Raw genomic sequence first — 20,123 nt, 5'->3', positions numbered from 1 at the left:
TGTCATAATATAGGACTCTCAGAAAGTATCACAACAGGGGCGCCTGGGTGGCTAAGTCGGTTAAGCGGCTGCCTTTGGCTTGGGTCATGATCCCAGGGTCCTGGGATGGAGCCCCACTTCGGGCTCCCTGCTCAGCGGGAGGTCTGCTTCTCCCTCTTCCTCTGCCTCTTCCCCTGCTTGTGAACTCTCTCTCTCTTTCTCTATCAAATAAATAAATAAAAATCTTTACAAAAAAAAAAAAAAGAAAGTATCACAACATTGGATGTCACCAATCCCCTTTTTATATTTAGAGCTTCCCTGAAACAGGTCAGCTGGTTAGACAGGAACTCTGGATTAATGTAAATCTGACTGCAGTACGGAGGGTGGGTCCCTTAACCTTCGTAAGTCTCCATTTCCTCATCTGGAAGATGAGTGTAATGATAGTTTACACCTCATAGGATTTTCGTGAGAATTAATGAGATGAGCTTAGCACAGGATGTTAATAACTTCATAAAAGCTAGCAGTATGGCTGTTAAGTAGACTTCCCACAGTGCTCAAATACTTGCAGGGATGGAGAATTCACTAGCTTCATCCTTCCTTCAGTTCAGAAAACATCCAGTAAACTGGGAGTGAGGTGACCTTAATTCAAGGCTCTGATCTGTTAACTTTTAAATAACAGCGTTGCTGGTTGGCATCCATCACAGGATAGCTGTAAGGAGCAAATGAGAGAATGTACAAGCTACAGCAACTTATTTTATTTTTATTGATTCCCAGGGCTGAGCAGACCAAACCTTAGCCATCTAGCACAATTATTCTCAAGTCTGAACAAGTTTGGACTTAGGAAAACTAGCATCCTGTAAATGTTGTGAATCCTAATGTGTGTTCCAGGAAAACACATATCCTGTGAAAAAGGTAAAAGGTATTTCTTGGGGAACAGAGTTTCTCACTAAATAAGCCTGGCAAACACACTGTACCCATGACCGCCTCAGAGATTCACAAGGCCTATGGTAATATGAAAGGCCCTGAGAAGTCCTGCATTCAAGAAATCTGTTGGACTTTGCTCACCCAAATTCCTTAAATGTATTTGCCCTTGGAGCCTTCCTGCAGGGAATACCCCTTAACATCTCATCGTGCAGGACATCATTTTTTTTTAAAGATTTTATTTATTTATTTGACAGAGAGACAGACAGCGAGAGAGGGAACACAAGCAGGGGGAGTGGGAGAGGGAGAAGCCGGCTTCCCGCCAGGCAGGGAGCCCGATGTGGGGCTCGATCCCAAGACCCTGGGATCATGACCTGAGCCGAAGGCAGACGCTTAATGACTGAGCCACCCAGGCACCCCAGGACACCATTTTGGAAATGCTGCCAACACTTGAGACATTCACAAAGGCTTTGCAGTGTCCTCAATCTTCTCTTGCTAAGTATTATTCTTTTAACTATGTTCCATGGTTTTGAGTCTCTTTTACTATCACGATCATTTTTTTCACGTGTTCCATGCATTTGCATTTGATTTTGTCTACTCTGTACTTGAGCACACAATCCTAGGTGTGGTGGACAATTAGACTAGACAAGGATAGACATCCTCTAGTACGCTGGGCTTTGTGTGGCAAGAGAATCATGGAAGAGGAGGAGGGTCACATAGGTCATTGCCAGTCTCTAAGTTTTCTTTGTTTTCAATGCACAAATCTCTCCGAATATCACAAGGCATGCCACCAAGATCCCTGGGGTCACCCCATCTTTGGATCTCAACAGCATTCATCTGGGCAGAGAAGCAAACGTACTGTCCCTCTGTCTGGACACCAGAGGCCCCTAGAGGGCAGTGTAGTCACAAGAATAGATTTTGGCAGCTCGGATTCCCAGGATTTTCTGGGCACTAAGCCTATGGGGCTGCTACTCTGAGGAAGGGCTCTACTCTTTCAATTTATTTTTATTTTTATTTCTCACCGAATGCCTTAGGAATAGTCAAAATGCCAACCGGTGCATAAAGGCAAACACTGAGGAAGGGTAGAGGTCCCAGGGGAAAGATAGCCAGGGCCTCAGAGAGGAGAGGGACCTTCCGTCAGCTGCCCTGTGAGGTGGCTGTGGCTCTCATTTCATTGTTCTTCTCTCTGTTGCTATTATTATGCCTCTGATTTAGGGCTGCAGTTACCAGGAAGGATTCATCTTTATCTTGAGCTGGAGCAAACTTCTTTAAGAGCAAAAAATACCTTAATGTTCCTGGGCTCTGGGTTTTCAAATCTGATAAAAATTTAAAGGCAAAGGGAAAGTGGACGTTTCTTGCAGTAAGTAATGAACTGTTGTATATCATGACAGAATCAATATCCACCATCATGCTGGTGGTGAAGAGCAGAGGCTCAGCCAGTGCCGAGTCTCAGTCTTGCATCTGCCACTTACCGGAAAGGTAGACTTGGGCAAGAGTTTTCAGCTCCGGGAGCCTCGGTGTCATTGGTTAGATACACGGGGAAGCTCTGTCAACCTCAAAGGATCGTGATGAGGATTAAACACAATGACAGATAAAAAACACCTTGTGTAACAGGAGCTCTCAAAGTGTGGTTCCTGGGCCACCAGTATCACGTGAACTGGGAACCTGTTAGCAATGGAAATGCTTGGGCTCTATGGAAGATCTATGGAGTCAGAACCTGATGATCTGTGATTTAACAAAAGTGATCTGTGTTTCACTCTAGGTGACCTTGAGGCATGCTAAAGTTTGAGAAATGCTGTTGTACAGAAACTGGCTGGTAGATGCACAAAATAATAGTATTTTATCATTGTTGTTATGAATTACTGCTGGGAGTACAAAATAGACAGTCCCTACTCGAAGAGATGAACAGTCCTGTTAACAGGAAGATCAAAGTGTTGCATGTGAAATGACCACAGAAGAGAAGTAGAAATTGAGAGGAAGGAGGAAGGAGAAACGGGTGCTTGCGGACCAGTAAGGCGTGACAAAGCTTTGTGGTGGTGGTGGGCTTAAAGGACGGATACTATTGCAAAGGCAGCTGGACATGAGCAGGGCATTCGGGTTGAGGAGATAAGCAGTAGTGAGAGCTGTGGGTTACAGGGGAGAAGGATCGAGAAGTATTGAGGTGGCAGCTAACTCAACATTTGTTTAAAATTTCTGACCATCCATTATAGGCCAGACACTATCCTGCCCTGTGGATATGGAGATGAGGAAGACCTGGGGCAACAGATTCTTTAAGGCACCTTAAGAATTGTGGAATTGGATGTCCTCCTTCTTACCCTCCTCAATAATATAAATACCATGTGTTGAGGATTTACTATGTATTAGACACTGTTTTGAGTACTTTACATGAATCTGCTCACTTAGTTCTCACAAAAACCTGATAACATATGTATTAGTAGTAGTAGTATTGCCGTTTTATACACAAAGAAGCCATGGCTTAGAGAAGTTAAATAAATTGCCACTAGACATGCAAGTAATTAAGTAGAGGAACTGGGAACTAGGTCTGTCTGATTCTGAGGGGCCCTTGGTCAGTTCTTCTTGAGGGCTGGAGGGTTTGTGTGGCCGAACCGATTGTGGTCACCCAAAATTGCATTTGTTCCTTTCCACTCCCCAGGCCTCCATGCAGTTAGGTGAGGCCGCGTGACTAATTCAGGCCAAAGAAATGTGAGCAGAAGGTACCTGTACATCTTCTGGACTCAGGCATTGAATAACCTATACATAATTCTCCAGCTTCTCTTCTCCTGCATGGGTGATCCAGAGAGTAGATTTGTACTCTAGATGTACCATTATAGGATCATGAAGCCTTTGTTGGCTTGCGTCCCTGAGGAACTTTCTGGAGCAGATCCAGGTCTCTGATGGATATGTAGCTTAAGCAAGAAATACCCCTTTGTCAAGTTAAGAGGCTGTGATTTAGGGGTTATTTGTTACTGCAGCAAAAGCCTAGCCTATGTTGACTAATACAGTTAGGGTAAAATTAGATGTATAAAATTGAAAGAATCCTGAATTTTGACCTAAGAAATTTCCAATCTAGTTTATAGGCAAGCTGAACTATTGCAAGTTTTGTTTTTGTTTTGCAAGAAATGGAAAGTATTTTGTCTCTTTTAGAAACTGAAGAAAAGTTAGACACAGCAGTATATATTACATATGGCACTTACTGAGATAATCGTGTTTTAAAATCTTTCCAGTTTGATAACTGAAACCAATCCATCCCGGGATCCTGAAAAATCCAGCATTTGAAGTTTATTCTAAATTTGACTGGCTTCTTCATATACGCAGAATCAATACACACACACACACAGACACACTTACATACACACACAAGCACACATGTGTGTATTTGCACACATCCAAACAAACAAACAAAAAACAAAAAAAAAAAGGGAACTTATTTCATATACTTGTGTGTCCTAATTTTCAGTCTGGGAAAATATGATTACCTGAGACATTTCTCCTAGTTGCCCTGAGGAATGTCTTCAGAATTCAGTCCCCAAAGCAGGACTTGATCCTGAAGTCCACATCCAATCCTTTCTCTTCGCCTTTGGCAGATGAAATATGATGGCACTTGTCTCTGTTGTTCTGGCTGCCAGCATGGGTATGGTACACCTCTTTCCATTTGCTGCGCTCCCTAAAAAATAGGTTGGGAGTTCTTTCAGACCTTTTAGATTCTTGGTGTGAACTTGAAGCTCAGCTGAGGTGGGTAGGATCCCTGAGCCAGCTGGACTATTCTGGTTTTTATTTTTAATGTTAAACTATAACAAGAACCTCCTTTGAAAGAACATAGTACCATGGTGGATCTTTCAGCCAGGTAAAAGTTCAGGAGCCAATTGCCAAGGGAAAGTGAAAGACAGTGGGAGAAGGAGGTGTTATTTAAACATTCATGTATAGACCAAATAGGTCCAGGATCAACATATTCATTTATATGGGGATCTATAACTGGGAAAAATCACATTTCAACAATGAGTATATTCATAAAGAAATTCAAATGTGGAATAAATAGTGGTTGTTTATTTGGTTTTCACAAAGCCGAAGTTTATTGAGATGTGGAATGCTAAGGGGCAGCTGTGTTATTAAACAAATATGCCACAGAAGAGACCAAGGGTGGGGTGATCTTTTGTCTAAACTGGGTAAAGAGTTGGCCATATAGCATTAGAAGTTCTAGGATGGAAGCTGGGTGTGTTTGGACCAGCATGGCAGAGGGGCCAAGAAGATATAACGTCAGATCTTGGGTTGGGAGGTCCTATGCATGTCAATCAACATTCGTGGACTTCAGTCCCCTCACCTGAGAAAGAGAGATTGGGTCATTTATTCAATAAATATCTATGTATTTTGAATTTCCTGAATGCTGGGGATATAGCAGGGGAATAGGATCATTGTGGTTGTGCTCTCACATAAACAATCAGATAAATGAACCAGCTATTTTTGGTTAATTAGCACTTCTATGAGAAAAAAAAAAAAAAACAGGTTGAAGAGATAGAAATAACCAAGGGGTAGGGAGGTAATTTAAGTTGAATTTGAACAACAAGGGAAGAGAGCTATGTTAAGTTCTGAGACTGAGACCAGGAGCAAGAAATGTGCTAGAAGCTGAACAGGCCAGGGAGCAGAAGAGGTAGGAGATCTGGATGGGGAGCAGGCAAGCTACAAATGCCATAGGGCCATGCCAACCATGGTGAGCTGTTTGGATTTTAAATGACATTTTATTTTATTTTATTTATTTATTTTTTGAGAGCTAGAGAGAGCATGCATGTGAGTGAGGGAAAGGCAGAGGGAGAGGGAGAGAGAATCCCAAGAAGTCTCCATGCTCAGTGTGGAGCCCAATGTGGGGCTCGATCTCACCACCCTGAGATCATGGACTGAGCCAAAATGAAGAGTCTGATGTTTAATGGACAGAGCCACCCAGGTGCCCCATGAGCTGTTTGGATTTTATTCCAAGTGCAATGGGAAGCCATTAGCAGGCTTAAGTAGAGGAGTGACATGATCAGACTTCTACATTTTTAAAAGGCTTATTCTGGCTGCTTGCCGAAAACAGATTATTGAGCGGCCAAGAGTAGGAAGGGCAAGACAAGTTAGGAGGATCTTGCAGGGTCCCAATATTGCATTGGGATCAGGGGAGGCAGAGGAATTTTATTTATTTATTTATTTTTAAAGATTTTATTTATTTATTTGACAGAGAGAGAGACACAGCGAGAGAGGGAACACAAGCAGGGGCAGAGGGAGAGGGAGAAGCAGGCTTCCTGCAGAGCAGGGAGCCAGATGTGGGGCTCGATCCCAGGACCCTGGGATCATGACCTGAGCCGAAGGCAGATGCTTAACAACTGAGCCACCCAGGTGCCCCAGCAGAGGAATTTTAAAATCTGCCTCCTTGTGTCTGGCTAAAATAAAACAAAAAACACATCCCACACTCCCAACCAAAAACTCACAAGGAACAAGAATGTTCACTCTTTGAGATGCATGTGCCATTTACTGAATCAGAGATGAAACAGAAAGTCATCAAAGCTCATTATTAGTAAATATCTCAATCATGGTGTGAAGAGTGATGATTCCTTTTTTTTTTTTGGGTATTGATTTGGCCAGAGGACAGAAATCATGTGAATATTTCATATAGAAGCTCTTTACATGGAGACAGTTGGATGCCTAGGTGATGGAAGGACTGATTGCCAAGCAGGGGACAGTGAGGCCCCCAGCTATCAGAAGGGTGGGAAACCCCTAGCACCCCACAGCTCGAGGGGCAAAGGCAAGAGATAGTACACCTGGAGCCCAGGGCCTGGGTCACCCCGGGAAGCTGGTGGGACTGAGTGGGCATATCTGCAGGAAGGAGACACAAACTCTACCAGAGGTGCGCGGGAGAAATTAAGCCTGGCTGTTCTCTCTTCCTGCCTTTCAGTCTTTTGCGAGAGCCTCCCATTAGCCAAAGCCACAGGAAACAAGCTGAGGGGGCACCTGGAAACCACATCCTGCAGGCTTTGCTGTGATGCAGTGGACCTGGGGACAAATGGGTCCAGGATCAACGCAGCCCTATCTCTAACCCCTGCATTAACAAAGCTGCAGGTAGTGCCTCCTCGACTTGGGAAGAATGGACAGTGGAGGCAAGCAACCCCCTGTAACTGTCTTAGCACAGTAAGAGTTTAGTTTTCCCTCCCATGACAGTTGGATGCAGGTGTTCCTGATCGGTGAGTAGCTCTTCTCCATGGAGAGATTCAGAGTCTCACCCTCCCTTAAGCTCAGAATCCTTTTCATCTAGCTAGCAAGAGGGGAAAGAAAGCACGGAAAAACCTCATCAGTTTCTTTATTTAATCCTCACAACATCTCTATGAAGTGGGCACAATTATGCTGTTGAGAACAATAGGGGTACAGAAAGGTTAATTAACCATTTGAAGGTCACACAGCTAGTAAATGATGGAACTGAGATTTCTGACCGAAAGAATGAAGAGCTACGTAAGAAGGGTGATCGACAGCAAATTGGCAGATGATTCATTGCTGAGAGTGGCTTACGTCTCAAAAAAGAGAAAGAGATTTGGAAAAACAGCGCCAAGAGTCCTAAATCAATAGGATGAAACTGAATGGGGGAACATATACACACTTGCCCTTAAACTCAGAAAAACTACTTTGAAAATGTAATGTTTCTGCTCTCCCTTGGATCTTTATTTTAACTGTGTGGATGTATACTTTTTTTCATTTCTAGGCTGACAGTCATTTCCGAAATAAACAAAGTATAAATTAAAAATAAATGCCTGCATACATGTTGGATGAGTAACACCTGGTTTAAGAGAGGTACAAGAAATGAATTAAAGGTCTTAGTTGTCTTTGAGCTTATTATGAATCAGCAGACTGGAGGTGGCATTCAAAAGAGGACTTCCATCAACAGAAGCTAAGCGTCCTAAACAAGGGAGGTGAAAATCTTTATCTACCTGGCCCAACTCGTGTTTGGTTCAGAGCGTCACATTTGAGGAAGAACAGTGACCCACTAGAATGTTTCCCAAAGACAGTAACAGTGATGGAAAATGATCTTGAACCCTGGTCATATAAGGATGGGTTAAACTTAGGAGCAGGAAGGTTAGAGGAAATGTGATCTGGAGAGACAACAGTGCAAGCAGTAGGTTTTCTCTGTGGGCTTCAGGGGACAGAGCCTATAGCTAGAAGCCAAAGGAAACATGATTCTAACCCAATGTGAACAAGAAGTTTCTAACAGAAATGGAATGGGCTAAGTGTTAAGGACCAGCCCCTCAAAACTAAGACCGAATAAAGCTCATGAATGATTTGGGGAGATGAAACTCCTTAACATATTTCGAGAGGTCCTATGTGTCTGGTCCCTGCTTTACTCTCAGAATACGTGGTTTGCTGTGCTCCTCCTTGTCTCTGCATTCCTGCCCCAATGGCCTTCTTAGTCCTTTATATACATACTGATTTGTCCCACCACAGGACATTCGCTTATGGTTTCCCTCTACCGAGAACATTTTTATACTTCTTTCTTTCTTCCTTTTTTTTTTTTTTAAGATTTTATTTATTTATTTGAGAGAGAGAGAGAGAGAGCAAAAGGTAGAGCACGAGCAGGGGAGAGAGGGAGAAGCAGGCTCCCAGCTGAGCAGGGAGCCCGACGCGGGGCTCCATCCCAGGACCCTGGGATCATGACCTGAGCTGAAGGCAGACATTTAACGGACTCAGCCCGCACCCCATTTTTCCATTTCTTTTTGATACTAGACATCCTAGTAGGTGTGAGGTGATATCACATTGTGTTTTTGATTTGCATTTCCCTGATGATTAGTGATTTGATATTAAATAAATTAATAACATGAAGTCCTTTGGACAGGGCTTGGCACATAGTAAGCATTCTGTAAGTTTTAATTATTTTTATTATTTAGTGTACTCTAGGCAATGTGATAGGTACTTAAATACAATATTGTACTTAATCCTCTTATTAACCCAGTTGAGTAGTTACTATAGTCACTCCTGTTAGAGGTTAAATGACTTGTGCAGGTTCTCATAGCCAGTAGTTTGGAGTTTGCAAGGAGAGATAATAAAAGGGCGTTCCAGGCAGTGGGAATGGCGTGAACAAAGGCCTGGCCTATTGCATGCACAGTGAGTCAAGGTAGTCTAGGATATGTGTAGGGTCGCATTAGGGGAGGGGGCAATATAGACCTCATCTCTCATTCCCTCTGTTGCTAAAATATGGTTCATTTCCTAGAATCCCTCACTGTACCCTGGCCCTGTCCCTCTCCTGGTGGGGCTCCTATTTCTCTATCCTGCAGTGTGACTGGCTGGCCTGCCTTACATATTTGTTCCTGACACGTCCCACGAAAAGTCATGCTGCTCTTCAGAAGCAACTGGCAGCTGCACCTCCATTTCTGTAGAAAGGAGGGAATTGAGAATCCCTCTTGTGTAGCACCTTTGCGCTGCAAGAGAGCCGTCGTAGTGACAAGACCGTAGCTGGCTGCAAGATTTCTTCTCCTGTGCCTGGGCTGTGGAGGGCCGCTCATTGCTTCTGAAGTGTCTCCAGAAGAGAACCAAGGTATCTTCTTACTCCTTTGAATTACAGCTACATTTCAGGACCCACTTGACGTGATAGTACATAAATGGGACATTTGCATAATGTATTGAATTTCCAGTTAAACCTTAATGATAATTAGTTGAACTGGATTGTCCCGTAGGAAATGAAGATATAATGACTGTTACTCTCCTTGAGTCTAATGCTATAAAATGTAAAGCAATTTGGGGGGAAAATTTTTGCCTGCATTTAGTCTCCTCGTCTAATCTGCTTTCATAATCTTTTGCATTAACTAACATGCACAAAGATTCCCCAAGGAATGAACACTCACTTGTGTATTTAGAGCCTTAAAGAACAAGTAGGCCCTAGAAAGAGCTCCTTAGGATAATCTTTGCGTTTTTCTTAAATCTATCTGCCCGCCGAAGAGTAGCAAGCTTCCATTTTAATGTACTTCTAGAACAGAAATTTACGTTTCTTAAGATTTTTAAGTGTCCATTAAATAACCAATTATGTCAAGCCATTTTTCTGACAGTAAAATAATTTGGACTATCCCTTATTAAAAGAGGACTCTCTCCTCCTGTCTCTCTGCCGTGTTAGGACTCCTTGGAGGTCTTGAGCTCTGCAAAAGATTCTGCCTGTACCCACTTTAATTTGCTCTGTGTGATTCAAAGTAAAAACAGCATTAAACTTTAAAATAGGCAAGAAGAAGTCCAGCAAAGTTTGATTGTCCCGGGGGTGGGAATTCATATCCACAGCCGTCTGACTTCCTGGGGGCCAATGGAACGTGAGCAGGTCACTGACTGTGTCTGCTTATACTCTGCTATACGATCCATGGCAACATTTATTCCTGTTGTAACTTAGTGGTTGTCTGCATAATTATTTTCTCATTCCTTTTCTTCTTTAGATTATAATGTCCTCGAAGGCAGGAAACCTATCTGCGCACTATTGTATCCGCAGGATATAGCACAGAACCAGAGCTTGGAATAGAGCGTGTACTCAATCAATATTTGTGGGAAGAAAATAGCTAACATTTATTGATCGATTATGTAAGGCACATTTCTAGGTGCTTTATCTAATATGCCATATACTCTTTTTTTTTTTTTTAATTTTTTTTTTTTAAGATTTTATTTATTTGCGAGAGAGAGAATGAGAGACAGAGAGCATGAGAGGGAGGAGGGTCAGAGGGAGAAGCAGACTCCCTGCCGAGCAGGGAGCCCGATGCGGGACTCGATCCCGGGACTCCAGGATCATGACCTGAGCCGAAGGCAGTGGCTTAACCAACTGAGCCACCCAGGCGCCCTTCTTTTTTTTTCTTTTTTTTTTTTTAAAGATTTTATTTATTTATTTATTTGACAGAGAAAGACACAGTGAGAGAGGGAACACAAACGGGGAGTGGGAGAGGGAGAAGCAGACTCCCTGCCGAGCAGGGAGCCGGATGCGGGACTCGATCCCGGGACTCCAGGATCATGACCTGCGCCGGAGGCAGTCGCTTAACCAACTGAGCCACCCAGGCGCCCTATGCCATATACTCTTTACAATAACCCTTTAAATATTCATTTTCTTTACAGGGCATTGAAGCACAGTGAGGTCAAAAATATAACCAACTTCACACTGTAGTAAGCTTCCTTCGGTTTTAACATTCTAGGACTTTAAATAGCTGTGAGGTGTTCTCTAGCTGGTTGGAATACTGGGGTCCATAGTAGCTAGCAGGAAGGTAATTGACCTGAAGCACTGATAGATCATGGGAGAGTACTTGTTCTACGGTGACATTGCCAAAAATATTCCAGATGCCTACTGCTTGAAGAAAATTTGACCTCCGTTTTCTTGCTGTCTTTGAAAGTTTGAAAATTCCTAATCTTAAGGGAAAATTGTAGAGATTACTGCTGTAGAATTGCAGGCTAGATCCAGAACAGTACATGGATGGAGCCACAAATTGCTTCTAGGCAAGAAAGAAATTCCAGTTTTGACGTGGGTTACACCTTTGGAAAATAACACTGCCTATTGCTACTTATGTAAGAAGATGTTGCAGATTCTCAGATCCCCATCTCCTGTCCTCTTCACTTAAGTGTATGGTTCTAAGTTCCAAAGTCTTTGGGTGGTGCAGGGTCACCATGATCTTGACTCAAACTCCTTTTGGATCCTTTTTTTCCCCACCTTCCTCCACCCATTTGCTATCAGTCAAGACTTTCTGTCTCGGGAGTTTTCTGAGCAACAGAAAAGTCAACTCAAAACTGCTTGAGCAAAAGAGAATTTACTGGCTGGGTTTTGGGAAAAAGTTTATTGGCAGAACTAGCTTTATTCAGGGGCTCAAATGATGTCCTTGTGAATCTGGTGTTTTCTCAGATCTGCTTTCCTCTGGGAGCAGTTAGTTCGGGCAGGTTCTTCCCATGCAGTAGCCCTAATACCCCTGGGCTTGCAAACTGTCCTCTTAGCAGCCAGAAAAATCAAAACTGCTTCTTCAGTATTAGTTAGCATCATGCTAGCTACTGTAACAAGCAAGCCCCTACAATTTATTGTCTTAGCACAATAAGAACTTATTTTTCTCTCACATGATGGTCGCACACAGGTGTTCCTGATTATCATGAGCCCCCCTCCCCCCCACCCCCGGCACACTCTCACCAATATTCGTCACCTCCTTTCTTTTTGATAATAGACATCCTAATAGGTGTGAGGTGATACCTCATTTTGGTTTTGATTTGCATGTCCCTGACAATGAATGGAGTTGAGCAACTTTTAATATACCTGTTGGCCATTTTCATGTCTGTTTTGGAAAGAAATATATTCAGATCCTTTGCCCGTTTTATTTATTTATTTATTTAATTTATTTTTTAAAGATTTTATTTATTTATTTGACAGAGAGAGACACAACGAGAGAGGGAACACAAGCAGGGGGAGTGGGAGAGGGAGAAGCAGGCTTCCCGCGGAGCAGGGAGCCCGATGTGGGGCTCGATCCCAGGACCCTGGGATCATGACCTGAGCCGAAGGCAGACGCTTAATGACTGAGCCACCCAGGCACCCCCCTTTGCCCATTTTAAAATTGGGTTATATATTTTTGTTTTTATTTTTCTTGCAATCAAGTTGTAGGGATTTATATATATTTTAGACATTAATCCCTTATCAGATATATAGTTTGCAAATATTTTCTCCTCTTCCATAGATTGTCTTCTCATTTTGTTGAATGTTTCCTTTGCTGTGCAGAGCTTTTTACTTTAATGTAGTTCCACTTGTTTATTTTTGCTTTTGTTGCCTATGCCTTTGGTGTCATGGTATCCAAAAAAATCATTGCCAAGACTAATATCAATGTTTTTTTCTAGGAGTTTTACAGTTTCAGGCCTTATATTTAAGTCATTAACCATTTCAAGTTAGTTTTTGTGTATGGTGTGAGATAAGGGTCTGATTTCATTCTTTTGCAAGTGGATATCGAGTTTTTCTAACACCAATAATTGAAGAGATTATTCTCTTCCCACTGTGTATCTTGTGCCCTTATCAAAGATTAGTTGACCATATATGTGTGGGTTTATTTCTGTTCCATTGACCTATGTGTTTGTTTTTATGCCAATTCCATACTATTTTGAATACCATAGCTTTGTACTCTAGTTTGAAATCAGGAAGAGTGATGACTCCAGATTTATTCTTTCAGGTCAAGATTGCTTTGGATATTTGAGGTCTTTTATGTTCTCATACAAATTTTATGACTTTTTCTGTTTCTGTGAAAATGCCATTGGTATTTTGCTAGGGATAGCATTGAATTTGTAGATTGCCTTGGGTTGTATGAACATTATAACAATATTAATTCTTCCAAACCATGAACATAGAATATCCTTCCATTTATTGCTATCCTCTTCAGTTTTTTTCACCAATGTTTTTATGGTTTTCAGCATGTAGATCTTTGAACTCTTTGGTTATTGTGTTGAGATATATTCATTCTATACCTAATCTGTTGAGAGTTTGTATCATGAAAGGATATTAAATTTTTTCAAATGGTTTTTCTGCATCTATTGAGATTCTTCATTCCGTTAAGGCAGTGTGTCATGTTTATTGATTTGCATATGTTGAACAACTTGATCATAGTGTATGATCCTTCTAATGTGCTTTGAATTCAGTTTGCTAGTATTTATTGAGAATATTTGCATCTCTGTTCATCAGAGTTATTGGTTCGTAATTTTCTTTTCTTGTTTGTCCTTGTCTGGCTTTGCTATGAGAGCAATGCTGGGCTCATAAAATGTGTTTGGAAGTGATTCCTCCTATTCTATTTTTTGAAAAAGTTTGGGAAGGATTGACATTAATTCTCTAGGAGGGCATACATTTTTGATTGTCAGCTGTCAGTCTCTGTCACAAATTTCTAATAATTCCAACCAAAGTCTCTGAAGTTAAGTTTTAGGCTGAATTGTGTCATTCTTGAATTAATAACTGTAACTAAGGAGATGGAATTCATTCATTCATTTTGTCATCCTTTAGCAATAATTGTGCCTCAGATAAACCTCATTGGCTATGATACTGCCACTGTGCAAAGCTCATCATTGTCATTCATTAAAAAATATTCACAACAACTATTATGTGTCAAACGCTATTTTCAACTCTGGGAATATATTAATGAGTAAAATAGATGACACTTCCTACTCTCATGGAATTTATATTCTGTTGAAACCAGATAAATTCTTAAAATATACAGCATTTTAGATTATGCTGTGGTCATTAATAAGGTAAGAAAAAAGGATAGGAAATACTGAGGAGTTGCAGATTTGAATTTTTGATCGAGCGTCATAGAAGGCTTTACTGAGAAGGTGACATTTGCACATAGATTTGAAGGAGTTAAAGGAGTGAGCTATATAGATATGGAGGAAGAGCACTCCAGGCAGAGGAAATGGCTAGTAGAAAGGCTCTGAGGCAGAAACAAGCCTGGAAAATTCGTGGAAAAGCAAGGAGGCCAGTGAAAAGAGTAAGCTAGGGGGAAAGAAATAGGAGAGGACAGAGGAGTTAAGAGGGGGCAAATCAGGTATGACCTTATTGGCCATTGGAAGGACTTTGCTTTTTACTGAGTGAGATGGGTGGTCTTAGGAGGGTTTTGAGCAGAGGAGTGACATGCTGTGAATTATTTTTTAAATGATCCCTCTGATTACACTGTTGACAATAGACTATAGAAGAGACTAGGGAAACCAGAGACTAGGGAAACCAGAGACTAGGGAAACCAGAGAAGAGGCAAAGGTAGTCATCCAGTGATGAAATGAAGTTGGCATGGACCAGGTAATGAAGGTAGAAAGAAGTGGTCATATTTGGGATATTTTTTGAAGGTAAGTGAATTATGCTGATTGTCTTGGCTTGGGTGACATTTCTCTTGGAGCCAGGGAACTGAAGTCAACACCTAAACCACATGTGAGTCAGAGAGAGATGGTTTCCCAATGAAAATTTGATGTGCTGTCACAAGAGTAAGGGAAATAGAAATTGGGCAGTTCTCAGTTGCGATGGATTAGATTATGTTACATTCAACAACAACCTCAAACCCCAGTGGCTTAAAGCAACAAAGTTGTACTTGATGCACCAGCTGCATGTCCAACACAGAGTAGCAGGGAACCCGTGCTTATTATAATAGCTTAATGTTTTAACTTGAGTTAAACCTTGCGGAAGATATTGTGAGGCTCGATGCAAATCAAGAGAGAAACCAGAAAGAGTGTCACAGTTTTGTTTTACTCATAACTCCAAGAGGGAGAACACGTACCTCATGCAGGGCCAAATGGCGAAGCACTGGGAATTGTCATGGAGGCAGATGAAGAGAGAACTATGAGCAAGCACTTTATTGTGGTTTCTATGGGAAGGAAAGGGTGAGGCAGGGCAAGCAAGCTTATGATTGGCTAATTTGAATAATTTCCATGGACTCTGGGGTGTAGAGGCTATCCTTGATTGTCTGGAACTTGGCCCTGGGGGAATTAGGGTGGAAGTATAGTGACCTGAAGTGTGAGAGGCTGATAAGGAATGGTTGGGGGTCTGGACTTCATTGGCTGTTCAAGAAGAGGAACTGACTGGCCTCTAGCTAGGACCTCAAAACTGGGTCAGGGAAGCATTTAAAAAACTGGAAAAACTGTATTATACTCAGGGGCTCAGGCTAACAGAAACTCTACTGTCTTATGATTTCCTCATTTCAACATGACGCCTCACGATTGGTTGAAGTTAAGAGAATGAAGAATTGTATATGGGCTCTTATATGCTTCACCAAAAGAGACTCATGACACTTCCTATAACAATTAACTGGCCAAAGGAAGTCATATGGTCACACCTAACTTTAAGAAGACATGTGTCTTGAAGGAGAGGAGATCCAGAAATTCTTGGTGAGCATCAGGAAGGTCTAAACCATCAAGGAGTCAAACCCAACAGATATCCACCATATCCTCCATGGATTCCAAAACCACAGTGCACATTCAATTTGCTTGCACTTCTTTGTCCATCTTCTGCAATCTACTCATCCCCTGAGACTTAATATTGCTCACTTTTCCCTGGTGTCTGGTCCCTCTGTAATTGCCCTCCCTCTTCTCCCCAGTAAACATTTATTTTTCCTTCCTTTGTGCTCTAATAGCAGGTGATTTATACCATCTTTGACACTCCTTTCTTTTTAGTTCTATAACTGGCTCAGATCCAATACTTTGTTACAGCCTAACATCCCCCCCCCCCCAAAAAAACAACTTAGTGGCTTATGAAAACAGTGATCATTTACATTGCTCACAAATTTATGATTTGGCTAGGGGCCATAGAGCAATCCATCTCTCTTCTATATGGCATCAGCAACGTGGGTCAACTGGGGCTGGAGGATCCAGATGGCTCACTAGCATGGCTGGCAGGTTGGTGCAGGGCTTCTCCATAGGGAAGTCTGGATTTCCTTACAGCATGGTGGCTGGGTTCCAAGAGAGAGCCTCCAAAGAGAACCAGGTGGCAGTTGTGTTGACTTTTAAAATTTAACCTTAGCTGTCCTGTGGTGCCACTTCAGCTGGAGTCACATGTCCACCCTGATTCAAAGGGTGGGAATGTAGATTCCATCTCTTGATGGGAGCAATGTTAAAGCCACATTGTAAGAAGAACATGTGGGATGGGAGACTCTGTTATAGAAATTTCTAAAAAATGAAGTTTGGCATAGCTCTTTACCACTTCAAACCCATTTTATTATTAAGCAGGGCAATTATTAATAATAATTGATATAATTAATAAGTAATAGCAATTATTGAGTGAATGCTTCTATCACTGTGGGCTCCTTGAGAAAAAGGGGCTGTGGTTTATCCATCTTCATATGCCCAGTGCAGAGCACAGAGATAGCTGCTCTGGGGAAGACCCTGTTTGTTGCCTACTTTGTAGCCACTGCTTCACCTTTTCTTCCTTACCAACAAATCCCTCCATTTGTTTAGGAGGCGAGGGGCTCCAGAAACACCTAAGGTGGGCCCAGACCTAAGAATGAATCACCATTGGCTAAAGCATTTATGGCCTTCATATTCCTCTTTCCTGTCTTATTGGTTTAGGTAGGGATGGCCATGGAATCAAATTCTAATAGGAGATCTAAGAGAAAGTCTGTTGAGAGGAATTGTGGAAAAGATTTCGCATTTTAGAAAAAGAGAAAGAGAAACTCATGGAGAAATCCCACCTTGATTCCTACCTTTGGATGTTGTTGTGTGAGGATGTTATGTTTGAGCTGTGGTAGCCATTTTGAAATCATAATTATATTTCCATGGGAATCTCAAAAAAGCCAACCAATATTTCTGGCATTAACTGTTAGATTAACCAACTTCTGGACCTGCCTCTTTCCAACTTTGTGTTATGTGAGGTAATTAATTCTTATTATTTAAAGCCAATTTTAATTGGCTCTTTCAGCTGTTATTTGCAGCTGAAAGCATCCTCACTGAACAGAGCTCAATTAATGTTCATAGAATTGAATTGAATTCCCCAAACTGATTTGGCCAACTTACTCAGTAGTCTGTGCCATACACAAGAATAAGTGCAAAGGATTGTAAATTCTCATTTCTGTGTATGCTGCTACTCTGAGTTTCTTTGTGAACTCCAGGGATTTCAGAGTTGGATTGCCTGGAAATGTCTCCAAACCAGAGCCTGTTGGCCCGTGTAAATCTAAGTGGTAACTTTCTTTAGGAAATTTCTTTTTTGGTTTAAACACTTAAAACACAAAAGGCCTCTGAGTGAGCTGGTTTCTTGGCATTCCCAAGTCTTGCAGCTGAGACATAATGACTAACTCCAGGCAATTAGAGAGTGAAGTTGCTACTGAGGGCCCTGAAAAATGGGGAACGCAGCTGGGAGGGGGCAGGTATTTTTGGCATCCACTAAGGATAGCTTTGCCAAAACACCTGTAAACTTCCCTAGACTGCTCCAGCACAACCTCCCACTCTTAGGGAAAATTTCCCACATGTTTGGAGCATGAAAACTTAACTACGATATTTATTTGACTTTTAAAATTCATCACAGGCAATGATTATTTTTAATAGCACATTTCTGCCCCTGCCCCAAGGGGTTCTAAAAAGGCTTCAGGGCCTTAGCCAGAATATTTTATGATGGAATAAGGATGGTGATGAGGCCAAGCCCTATTGGGAGGTGAATTATAGAGACAGGTGGTTGAGGTTTTCAAAGCCTTAGTTTTTGTCAGCCCTACACCTAATCCTTCCACTCTCTCTGCTTCCCTTCATTGGCCACAAGGGAGGCAAGTGACCCCAACCTGACCAGTCAGAGGAACCAGCTCTCTTCAGCCAGAGTGACTGGCTCAGGATAAGCACATATCCCAGTGGGTACAATCTGAGTCCCTGAGAGATGGATTCGTTGCATGGATTCAGGAAGTGGGGGGGCTCCCTATTCCTGTGGCAGTGTGGGGAGCAAGGATGATGGAAGCTTGACTCTGCCAGTGATGTAGTTCCCCTCCCATGAAGAGAGTTTGGAATGGAAAGATGGCAAGGCAGAGAAGAACAGAATTGGGTAGGCCTGAACCAGCCCTGTCTTTTGGGTTATGCAAACCAATAACCCCCACCTCATTGTTCATTTCAATTCACTTATTCCTTAACCTTTTTTTTTTTTATGATTAATACATGCCAAGGGTCCCCGCTAGTAGAAAAGTTGCCCCAGTGCTTACTTTTCTACTGTTCTGACTAGATCAAACAATTATGTTATTTTGAGGACCAAATCATTACTATCTGGGCAGAAGAGTGTGTGACACAGGACAGATGAATTTTGATGAGGGGATGTAGAAGAAAAGTTTCTGGAGCCATAGAGGTAGTCAGCCTTTTTTTTTTTCTAAGCTTGAAGGAAGGCTTTAGGGTCATTCAGAGACCCACCGAAGGACACTGGCTACCCTGGGGAGTGACAAGGAAGGTGAAAAAGAACAGAAGGACTACAGGTTACTATTTCCTATGACAAAATCTTAGGGGTAGTTGTAGTGGTATTTCTATTAGAGTCAAGAAAAATAAAAATGATTCAAATTGCAGCAGGAACATATTTATTAGACATTTTGAAGACATTCTTATGGGTGTATTACCCAAGGAGTTTTAAAAGTTTTCTTTTGGGGAGACATGTAGGAAAGATGAAGGGATTAGTTGATTTGAATGCAGCCATAATGCAGAAGCAGAGAGGTCTCAAGGGTAGGGTGACCAGTTTGCCTGTCACTGAGACAGGTGTCCAGGATGTAGGACTTTTAGTTTTAAAACTGAACAGTTCTGGGAAAACTGAGTTGGTCACCATATGTAAGGGATTTTTAAGCATCTGATTTGTCAGTATATTTATTTCGCATCTACTATGTGCCAAATAATAGTTTCCAGGGACCCACTGTAAATAAAACACAGTCTTTGCCCTAGAGGATCCTTAGAGATACGAATACAAAGGCAATTTCAATCCCTCCCAAGAAATTCTGTGGCTCTGTAAGGGTTCACAGCAGTTTCACTCAAAACATTTGAGTCTGTTGCTGATGTGAAATCTTAACCCAGGAATTGGGGTTGCAAGGTTTCTCACGCATCTAACCATGCTGACAAATTTCTGTGATTGGCTGATTAGGCAAAAGTGAAGTTGTTTTGATTAGGAGTTTAGTTTGTTATCTGTCTGAAATAGACATTGTTGGTGCCCTGCCTGGATCCCATTTACCTCACTGATGTACCTATCCCTTACCTGTTATGAGTGTTGGCTAAAGGCTCATGGCTATGTTCTTCTCTGAAGAATTTCCCATAGCCAACAGCCTCAACCTCAGTGGGAAATGGCTGGGAGGTTATGGTTCCCACAGCCAATGATATGATATAAAAGTCCAGGTCTCCTGTCTTAAGGTGGGATAGTGTTGTGATACCACTGGTACTCCGGAACTTCATATGGGATCAAACTGGGGCTAGACTCCAGCTGAAACTACATCTTCGCTCTGCCTCTTTTCTTGCCTCTCTCACTTCCTTATAGTTTTTTTCTTTTTTCTTTCCCAAAAGAATCCTTATCTCAGTTTGTGTTTCCAGGGAACTTCACTGAAGATATCGTCTTAGAATAACTTGGATTGTTGAGAGGACAAAATTCATCAGTCATGCATTTCTACTAACTTGTCCCTAAAAACTCTGTGAAATCTAAAACTTAAGAGAGATCTGAAGCCAAAGTTTCTTTTCCATTTCATCTACTCATATGTTGGTGTTTTCTCCATAAGGAATAATTTTACTTCCTTGACCTGTTTATTGAAATATAAAGATTTCAAAATCTAAACATTAAA

The 20,123-nt window shown here is 41.8% G+C and overlaps 1 pseudogene; it reads right to left on the bottom strand.

The window, feature by feature from the left end:
* Window positions 1–13,746: 13,746 nt before the first annotated feature.
* Window positions 13,747–13,933, bottom strand: LOC123834940 (U4 spliceosomal RNA; annotated as a pseudogene).
* Window positions 13,934–20,123: the final 6,190 nt, after the last annotated feature.

The sequence above is a fragment of the Mirounga angustirostris genome, unplaced genomic scaffold, assembly GCF_029215605.1.
Source record: "Mirounga angustirostris isolate CCGP_5_RB_7025 unplaced genomic scaffold, mMirAng1.0.hap1 SCAF_1, whole genome shotgun sequence".
Classification (NCBI taxonomy): domain Eukaryota; kingdom Metazoa; phylum Chordata; class Mammalia; order Carnivora; family Phocidae; genus Mirounga; species Mirounga angustirostris.
The sequence above is the reverse complement of the archived record's forward strand: the minus strand, read 5'-3'. Positions and strand labels throughout refer to the sequence as shown.